The 10,000-nt window shown below is 37.6% G+C and overlaps 1 protein-coding gene across 4 annotated transcripts in view; it reads left to right on the forward strand.

Annotated features, from left to right (window-relative positions):
• Positions 1-4,611: 4,611 nt before the first annotated feature.
• pros (prospero) overlaps positions 4,612-10,000 on the forward strand; it is a 1,677,936-nt gene continuing 1,672,547 nt past the window's right edge. For all 4 annotated transcript variants that reach the window (XM_067089459.1, XM_067089458.1, XM_067089463.1 and 1 more), the window contains exon 1: positions 4,612-4,827. The gene's annotated coding sequence lies outside the window, so the exon portion shown is untranslated. The remainder of the gene's footprint in view (positions 4,828-10,000) is intronic.

Consider the following 10,000-nt stretch of genomic DNA (forward strand, 5'->3'; position numbering starts at 1 on the left):
TTTTCAGTTGCTAATAATTAATCCATACACTAGATAACTCATGAAAAGATAAAGCCGAATTTAATGATGAATTAAAATTAAGGAAAATTCATTTATGTGCTGTGAGGTCTGAAGGTATCACAATAACAGGTGATTTGCCGTTGAATCATACACAAAGTACTATCATGAAAAGGAAGACTTATATAAATGACTCGAAGTGAATGAGATATATTTTCATACAATGCATGTAATCTGATAGAATATGAGAGATGAGGTAAAGAAGTTACTCGATGTTCCGCGAAGTGAAACTTCGCCATATATAAAGGTGAGGGCGCAAATTTAGATATCATTAGACTGACGGTACCTAAAAACTACGATAAAGCAAAGTTCCAGCAAATAGTGTTTCTTTAAAGTTAATCGAATGAATGTTGATATTCGAAATTCTCTCTCTCTCTCTCTCTCTCTCTCTCTCTCTCTCTCTCTCTCTCTCTCTCTCTCTCTCTCTCTCTCTCTCTGCCGGGCATCGTCGATTCGAAACTAGAATACTTTTGGGTACCTTACGATACATTTTTCGTGTTTCTGCTCACTTAACAAGAGAATTATATGCCTGGCAGTTAGTCAATTGCGGTGTGTTGCGACCAGAAGTTGATAAAGGATTTGGGTTAGTAGGATCTACCAATATACTTATGGACCCTCCTCAACAAACGTTTATATACATATATTAATAGAATATATATGTATGTATGAATATGTATATAAATATAAGCTATGTATGTAATATATATATATATATATATATATATATATATATATATATATATATATATATATATATATATATATATATATATATATATATATATATATATATATATATATATATATATATATATATATATATATATATATATGTTTAATATATATATGATATATATATATATATATGTATATATATATATATATATATATATATATATATATATATATATATATATATATACCCACAGATACAAGTAAAAGACAGATAGATAGATAGACAGATACCAGACAGTTAGGTAGATAGAATTATCCCTCTGTGAATATGAAAACCTCATCTTAACAAAATACATCCTGCCATACACCACTATTGGCCATTGCTGGCTAATAAATTCATTACAGTATTCTCTCTACATCTGCCATGTGTTGAAAACCTCTCTCTCTCTCTCTCTCTCTCTCTCTCTCTCTCTCTCTCTCTCTCTCTCTCTCTCAGAGGTCAGGAATAAAAGGGACAGGCCAGATGGATGAGATCGCCGTCACCTTTGCAAATCAGTGGCCATAATATTGCAACGCAGATTGCACTTTGGGGGGACAGCGTCCTTATTTGGGCACTTTGTAAACGCTTAATGGCTACAAGGACGATATTTTGATCAGAGGAAACTGCCTTCCGGTGCCCCTTAGTGGGATGCATTACGCAGATGAGAGAGAGAGAGAGAGAGAGAGAGAGAGAGAGAGAGAGAGAGAGAGAGAGAGAGAGAGAGAGAGAGACTCCGGTGAGGCCGTGACCCAGCAAATGTGATACCATATGTCTTCTTGAGGGGGTGGGGTTGGGTGGGTTTGTGGGGTATGGGGAGTGTTGGGGAGTGTGGGATTGTGTGGGGGATGTGGGGAATTTGGGGAGGGGGACTACTCCCCCAACCGGATGCGGGCAGTTGAAAACATATGCAGCAAACCTTTCCTGAAGATAAACAATCCGACGCTCTTGGACGGACATCTATATAATGACCACTTGGCTATAATGACCGGCCATAATGACCCGAGCTTGGGGTTTGCCCTGCGAGAGGAGGAGGGGAGGAGGGAGAGTGTGGTTAGGGGTGGGGTCAAACTACGATTTATACCATTCATCAGGACTCTAATTGTTCCTCCTCAAACTATCCAAACGAGAGCTCCACCACCGGACGCTAGTTTGTGGGGAGAGGTTCGAATCAAAGGTGATTAGTCTCGTTATACCGATCCATTATTATGCATTAGCTTCCGAAAATTCGACCTCGGCGATGTGCGAGGCCGGAGGGCGTCTCCTCTCGCCTTACGTCTCGAGGGGCGTCCCCGGCAGCGCCTCCTACTTTGCCGGAACTCGTCCTCCGTCATAAATCAATGGTGGACGACGGGACGGCCGAACGCGCCGATAACCAACCTCATATTATTTCCGTTAATTAGACTTGCGGGATTTGTTGTTCTACGGAGAGACATGTATGGATATACATGTCCTATACACACTGAATTAATCCAATTATGTTTACATGTGATATTGTTTACATACAAGAATGTATGGATGGAAATACAATTATGCTCACGTCCATATAGGTATAGGTACATGTAGGCCTATGTGTGCCCGAACTAATTGACACTTCCTTATTATTTTCTTGTGATATTGTGTATGTATATACATTGGTATGCATGCGAACATACGTATATACGCTTGTTAACGTATGAGTCTGTTCATGTATATGATTATATTCTTTCAGCTAAATGGGGTGGCTTCTAAAATGGTTGATTTACCGGTTCGCATAAACCACTAGTACTATCTATTGTGTATCTATCCATCTATCTGTCTATATATCTATCAGTGTATCTACCTACCTATATTTATGTATGTGTATGCGAGAGAGAGAGAGAGAGAGAGAGAGAGAGAGAGAGAGAGAGAGAGAGAGAGAGAGAATCTATAAACTCATCCGTAAATGTGTTAGAGAGAGAGAGAGAGAGAGAGAGAGAGAGAGAGAGAGAGAGAATCTATAAACTCATCCGTAAATGTGTTAGAAACCTGCCCCATTCGTAAGTTATTCGATCAATAAATCGTTATGCATGATATCCCGCTGCTGGAAATGGATGCAGTCAATAAAATGCAAGCCGTGCTTTTCATGCATTGCAGGGGCACGAAGGAATGCAATACGCATACACTATGGTATTAGAAAGTGGCTGCAGTTGTCACGGCCTGAGGGCGAAGCCGAAGTAACAAGTGGTTCGGGTGGTGTTCTGGGACGGTCTGGGCCGCTTTTTGGCACTATTTCATTGCTGTTGCGACTAATACTACTACTACTTACAACGAGGTAGTCGTTGCCTAATCATTTATGAGGTTATTACTATCTCTTCTTTCAGTACTTGAAAACTACCACAGTGTTAGCCGTATTTTTACTTCGTAACTCGCAGTGCTATACCTATACCACTATTACTGGTTCAACGAGGTAGTCACTGCTACCATCGCCACTACTACTACTACTACTACTACTACTACTACTACTACTACTACTACTACATCATTTAATTACAGCAACACTGCAAAACTATTGCAATTACAAAAGCATTCAGTATTAGGCAGCACTGTTATATACGAAAATGCAAATAGTCCTAGTACTACCGGTAACCAATTAGTTAGTCGGCACTTCTCCAGTAGTACAAAAACTACTGCTACTAGTCCTATCACGTTCAATGCATAACAGTTACAACGACCCATTAATTAATAAGTTAATCATATTTACACTGCAGATACAAATGTCAATACGTATCTCCATTTAGCCTAAAATCCACCCCAACCCTCCCACCCTGCCTCTCGTCGCCCACCAAGGTGACGATACGAAGTTTCAGTCTGAAGGAACTTCAATGTGTTTCATCTCATTATTGTAAGGGGATAATGCTGGGAAGGCCTTCCTGCGCCTTATAATGGGATGGGATGTCTCCGCCTTATCCTGGTCAGGCGTGGGATGTCCTCATGAATATCGGAGTGACTGAGGGAATGTCTTACATGTTCCCTTCGAAGGGTGGAACCGAAGATCGTCTTACTGGTGAAATGTGCCACCGTTTCACCCTGGCTGCATATGGTAATTTCTTACCGTATGTACAGGGTCTGATCATATATATAAAGTATATATATATATATATATATATATATATATATATATATATATATATATATATATATGAATGTATATATGCATGTATATAATCTAAATCTATAGCTAAAGAATGAATGATTGACTTCGTACTAATTAAAATTTTTCGAGACAACACTTTTGAAGGCCCCGACTTATGATACTTAATTGAGTAGTTTACGATAGCACCTGATACTAAAATTATAACGTAATTTTGTATCTTGAGTTTAAAGATAGTGGTTTTTCACTATAGAAACATGTGCCATTTTCTTCGTACTTCCAAAATCACTATAACCAGATTTATTGACAGTGACCATATCGAAACCCTTGGCGCCTCTGCTCATAAATTATCATTCTTTTCTTTATAATTTCGCCATCTTTTACGTGATGTTCACCTACTGATAATACTCTATTTATGCTGCATCACCAATGCATCATATATACCTTTAGTGGTAAGTAAAGAGTTCGATAATTACTACTTCGATAACCATTATGTTTTTTATATATAAAATTATAGTTTTTTATAATTTCACCGTCTTCTACTGTACATCATCATGTTCTATAACGGTAATTCCGTATTTAGTATTTCCTCTTCAGTGCACTCCATATCAAATCTGTAATGGTAAGCGAATGCTTCGATAATTAACCACTTCGATAACCACCTCTTCGCCAAACAATGTCTTCTTGTCCTGCCTGTGACAGCCATTTGTTTCCGTTGGTGCTCATTCTTAGGTATTCGGAAGAAGCGTGAAGTTCTACTAATTTTGTGTCTCTTGACCGTTAATGGATACGCATTTGGCTTAATCGCGTTGCGTATCGCGCGTATTTTTAGAGAGTGTTTATAAGTTGTGTTTGTGTGTTTATACATCGGAAATGCCAAGTGTCTTTAGAGATTAATTGGCTCAAAATAAGCCTTTCAAGATTTGAGCTCCTTCGCCATTGTTGGGTAAGGTGTGTATATCACGTGCTGTGTTACCATTCAAGCTACGTCATCTTTAAACACTGTATTTATTTAATTTAAGGTTTATCTACATCATAATAATGTTCGTTGTTCTTAAGAATGTGGTTTAACAGTGCTCGGGTCTTTCATTTCAAGTTAGGACTAAAGTTCTGTTTAACCATGGCTTCTGAACTTGCTGGGTAAGTTCAACCGATTTTAGACTGGCAAGGCCTATAAATTGTAGGTTTTGGTGATGTCTAGCCTTAGAAGGAAAGAAACCCTTTGTGATAAATTGGCGCTAGCCTTGGTTCAAATTGTTCATGGTTACTAGACATTTTAAACTTTGGTTAGGTCTAGAGACTTAGGTTCAAGTAGTTACCGATGCTAGGCTTATAAGTTACTTAAATCTTGGTGGTCTAGTATTATATCAGGATCTCTCTTATATCTATATATCTCTATAATATCTATATATATATATATCTCTATCTATATATATATATATATATATATATATATATATAAATTCCCAATGTACTAACGACTCAATTCCCAACGCATACTTCTATCTAATATATTTTGCGTCGGTTACATGCAGTGTTTATCCACCCCCCCTCTCTCTCTCTCTCTCTCTCTCTCTCTCTCTCTCTCTCTCTCTCTCTCTCTCTCTCTCCGAGCTGAGCTGTTTGTAGTTTTTTTTTAAACTCTGCTTAAATTTGTAAGTTTTTTTTTTTTTTTTGCGTATGCTTTCCTTACCTGTTATAATAGACACATGGGACTTGTTAACATGTAATGAAATGTGAATGCGTGCTTAGGCCTATTGATAATTGCAAGTTATAATTGCATTTTATGATAATCACTGTAAGTTTATTTGAAGCTCTGTTGCCCAAATAATGTATTAGTCAGGTACACCATTTTTAGTTTTCTGTAAAAGAAAACTATCGTGCCGGCTTTATCTGCCCGTCCGCACTTTATTATGTCCGCATTTTTTTCTGTCCGCCCTCAGATCTTAAAAACATACCAAATTACAGCTTTCTAGCCACAGTAGTTTTTATTCTATTTAAAGTTAAAGTTAGCCATGATCGTGCTTCTGGCAACGATATAGGATAAGCCACCTCCATGCCGTGGTTAAAGTTTCATGGGAAGTGGCTCATACAGCATTATACCGAGACCACCGAATGATGGATCTGTTTTCGGTGGCCTTGATTATACGCTGTACAGAAAACTCATTTGCGCCGAAGAAACTTCGGCGCATTTTTTAATTGTTACCTCGTGGTACTAAACTGAAATGTAAGTTGAAAAGACAGACATCTTTGTAAGATACACTAAATCCGGGAACGTGGACTACATTTCTGTATTTTTATGTACTGATGAATATTGAACTTGAATGAAAGTTCATGTCCGTCGAATTGAATAAGAATTCTTACAAGTCAACCCCACTTATTCTCTGGTTTGCATAGGCCTATGTACTCGCATGTTGTATTGCATAGGCAATGTTTGAAGATGTTTATAGATGAATTATGAATCATTTTTAATGTATTTCATTTTGTGTTTAGTTTTTTTGCATTACTCAAAAAAAAAACGAAAATCACATTTACGTATTCAGTGCACTGACACGACGTATTTCCTGTGCATGAAGCCGTTTCTGTCCCCAGATATAGGCCTAATTCAGGAATTCCTTTTTAATATACGTTACATGTTTAATGATTTTACATATATCTTTTACGACATTCATTTTCACTAAAACACGCATTTTCCAGCAGAAACGACAATAGGATTTTGCAAGTATTGTATTTTTTACCCATTCGTTAAAACACGATACCTGCCAACGGAAACGCGTACTGGAATGGCCCATGCATTCCCACAATGCAATGCATATGCAAAATCTCCTATATAGACCTGTCTCCTTCGTCAGGGAGAAGACTTATATATTCCCCTGTCTTCCTAGATATGCACGCATACCTGCATATATCCAGCAATGCATATATGCATTTCAACACTGCTTAGAAATCCCAGTTGAGGATGGGGCGGACTCCTTCAATAGAGCGGTGGCTGCCGTGGTAATGTTGATCATAATAATAGGGTGGGAATGTGGGGCCTGGGGCGTGGGGTGGGCGGCTTTTGGGTAGGAGGCCTGGATAAAGAAGGATGCGAAGGGTGGCGTTCTGTAGGGGTGTTGGGGTGGGGTGGGAGAGGGGTTGGGATGGGAGGTGGTACCCAGGGAGGTATTGTAGGAGTAGGGAGGCAGTAGACCAAGTGCGATATATGAGGCTGAGTAGGGAGGGAGGGAGGGAGGGAGGAGAGAGAGGGTATGGGAGGGGGTGGGAATCATAGGAGGCGAGGAGGTATTGTAGGAGGGAGGGAGGGAGGGAGGCAGAGGAAGGTGAAACGAGAGGTAGTTGATGATGACAGGTAAAAAAAAAAAGGGAAAAATAGGTTTGTCAATGTAATGCCGAAAGTGGCTGGGAAAGAAGGGGAGAGAGAGAGAGAGAAAGAGTAATGGTTGAAAAGGCTTTGATGAGTGAGCGAGTGAATGATAAAAAAAGCGAATAATAAATAATACAATTCTGGAATATATCTGTTTCTTTATAAATTTGGCCTAAGAGTTTTTGATGGATGTATAAGCATTTGCAAGTGCTTTGTATTTTATTTATTTATTATTAGTTATTTTGCGTAATATGACTTTGTCATTTTAATCTAGATTCTAGAATACGAATAAAGATTACTTATATTTACTTAAGATATTCGATTTATTTGATGACATAATTGTATCTTAAGTATTTTATTTACGGTATTTTTTTTATTGATTTTAGAAAAATTTAAGTTTCTAGAAATAGGTTTTTCTTGTAACGGGAACCGATGTTTATCATTCCTCCCAGAATTTGGAATTTTCTTATTTCTGTTTTTCCCGAAGCATACAACCTTTCCGCTTACTTGTGATTCAGATATATATATATATATATATCTATATATATATATATATATATATATATATATATATATATATATATATATATATATATATATATATATATATATATATATATATTTGCTTATGTTGATTTAACAATGCGTTGCAATTCTTGTGAATTTTCAAATGCTTTTGCCTGTATACCTGTTCAGAAACGCGTGTGACGTTGAACGACCCATAAAAGATAACAATGCAAGTTACAATTGAAAGGTTCTTTCCTGCACTATATAAGTTATTACAGTTAAAAGGTTCTATCTTCACAGACTGACATTAGGCCGTTAGGAGACCTCCTAATGTCAATAGGAAGAATTAGGCCTATGGTGAAGAATATATACCATATCTGCATCTTTGAAACTAAACTCATATTTTTGTTTTACCCATTTAAAACTTATAAAACTTACAAGTGAAATGTTCTTTCCTGATAGAATGACATTAGGCCGATAGGAGAGATTCAGATAACAGCGTGAAGAATTAGGTCCACGATGATGAATCTATAATTCTAAACCATTTCTGTATTTACTTGATGTTTTTTTGTAATTGTCTTTTGAACCAACACATTCCACTTTGATATTACCAATTTAAAACCTATAAAACTTACAATTAGAAGGTTCTTTACTGAGACAACGACTTAGGCCGATGAGAAGCTTTCAAATATCGAGAAGAAGAATTAGGCCTATGGTGATAAATATACACAATTTCTGTATTTGACTTTTTTTGGCATTTATCTTTAATAACTAATCATTTATTTGACTCTTACTTGCATGAATACACTTAATGAGAAACTCTTTCAAGGTATATCGACAGCCGAACACAATTCGACACTCGGCGTTCATTTCATCCAAAACCTCGACGGGACCTGTACGCGAATTCTTTTCCCGCCCTTTACCGTAATATGAGGTGTATTTAGTCGACTTGTTTTTTCCCCTTTTTATTTATCACACCGAAGAAATAGAGTCGTACGTGCGTAGAGTTTTATCTATTTCGTGTTATTTCACGCGCTTGTGGTCCGGTGCAAGGTAGGGAATTGCAGAATTGCAGGGAAATTGCAAATTATTGGAAGCTGGGTGAGGCCTTCCCCCCTTCCCCCGAAAAAAATAGTGAGAGAGAGAGAGAGAGAGAGAGAGAGAGAGAGAGAGAGAGAGAGAGATGTTTTTTGGCCATATGTGCTCACCCGTGGTTACATATTTGCCTGTGAAACCTTCCGCCGTGTCATCGTTCTATACCTGAGCAATGCTTGTTTAGACTGACAGGACTTCAGTGAGACTGTGTAGTGATATATATATATATATATATATATATATATATATATATATATATATATATATATATATATATATATATATATATATATATATATATATATATATATATATATATCTGCAGCTGATTTATCCGTGGAAAGCGGAGTCAATAGAAAGAGTAAAACCAGTACTTGTACATAAACCATCCTTTATCCAGTTGTGACTGCGTGTTTCGGAATAATAACTGTCTCCATCATCAGGTCTTGACAACAAACATGCAAAAGATGTGTCGAAATTTGTTAGGCGCAATCGAGTTTTCTGTACACAGCTTATAATCAAGGCCACCGAAAATACTTATCTTTCGGTGGTCTCGGTATAGTGCTATATGAGCCGCGGCCCATGAAACTTGAACCACCACGGCCAGGTGGTGGCCTGTCCTATATAGTTGTCAGACGCACGGTTATGGCTAACTTTAACCTTAAATAAATTAGAAAACTACTGAGGCCAGAGGGCTGCAATTTGGTATGTTTGATGATTGGAGGTTGGATGATTAACAAATTAATTTGCAGCCCTCTGGCCTCAGTAGTTTTTAAGACCTGAGGGGGGACAGAAAAAGTGCGCACGGACAGACAAAGCCATCTCAATAGTTTTTTTTTTTACAGAAAATTAAAAAGCAGAAAGAAAAAAAATGAAAAATCACTATATCACAAACGATCATTAGAGTATACAGTAATGTTATATGCATAGGGTAAACTGATAATATACAAGCATAAAACAAAACGAAACTGAAAGAAACAAATGCTTGCGACATGAAGGCGCACACACACACACACACACACACACACATAGGCCTACACTCAAAATTAAAAGCACACCGTCTCCGTGGACCTGTCGTCGTTACTGAAGGAAGCCGGTTTCAATTTTCAAGTGTACAGACTTTCCACTATTGCCAGCTCCGTGGGCGCCACTC

This window comes from Macrobrachium rosenbergii, chromosome 46, assembly GCF_040412425.1.
Source record: "Macrobrachium rosenbergii isolate ZJJX-2024 chromosome 46, ASM4041242v1, whole genome shotgun sequence".
Classification (NCBI taxonomy): Eukaryota; Metazoa; Arthropoda; class Malacostraca; order Decapoda; family Palaemonidae; genus Macrobrachium; species Macrobrachium rosenbergii.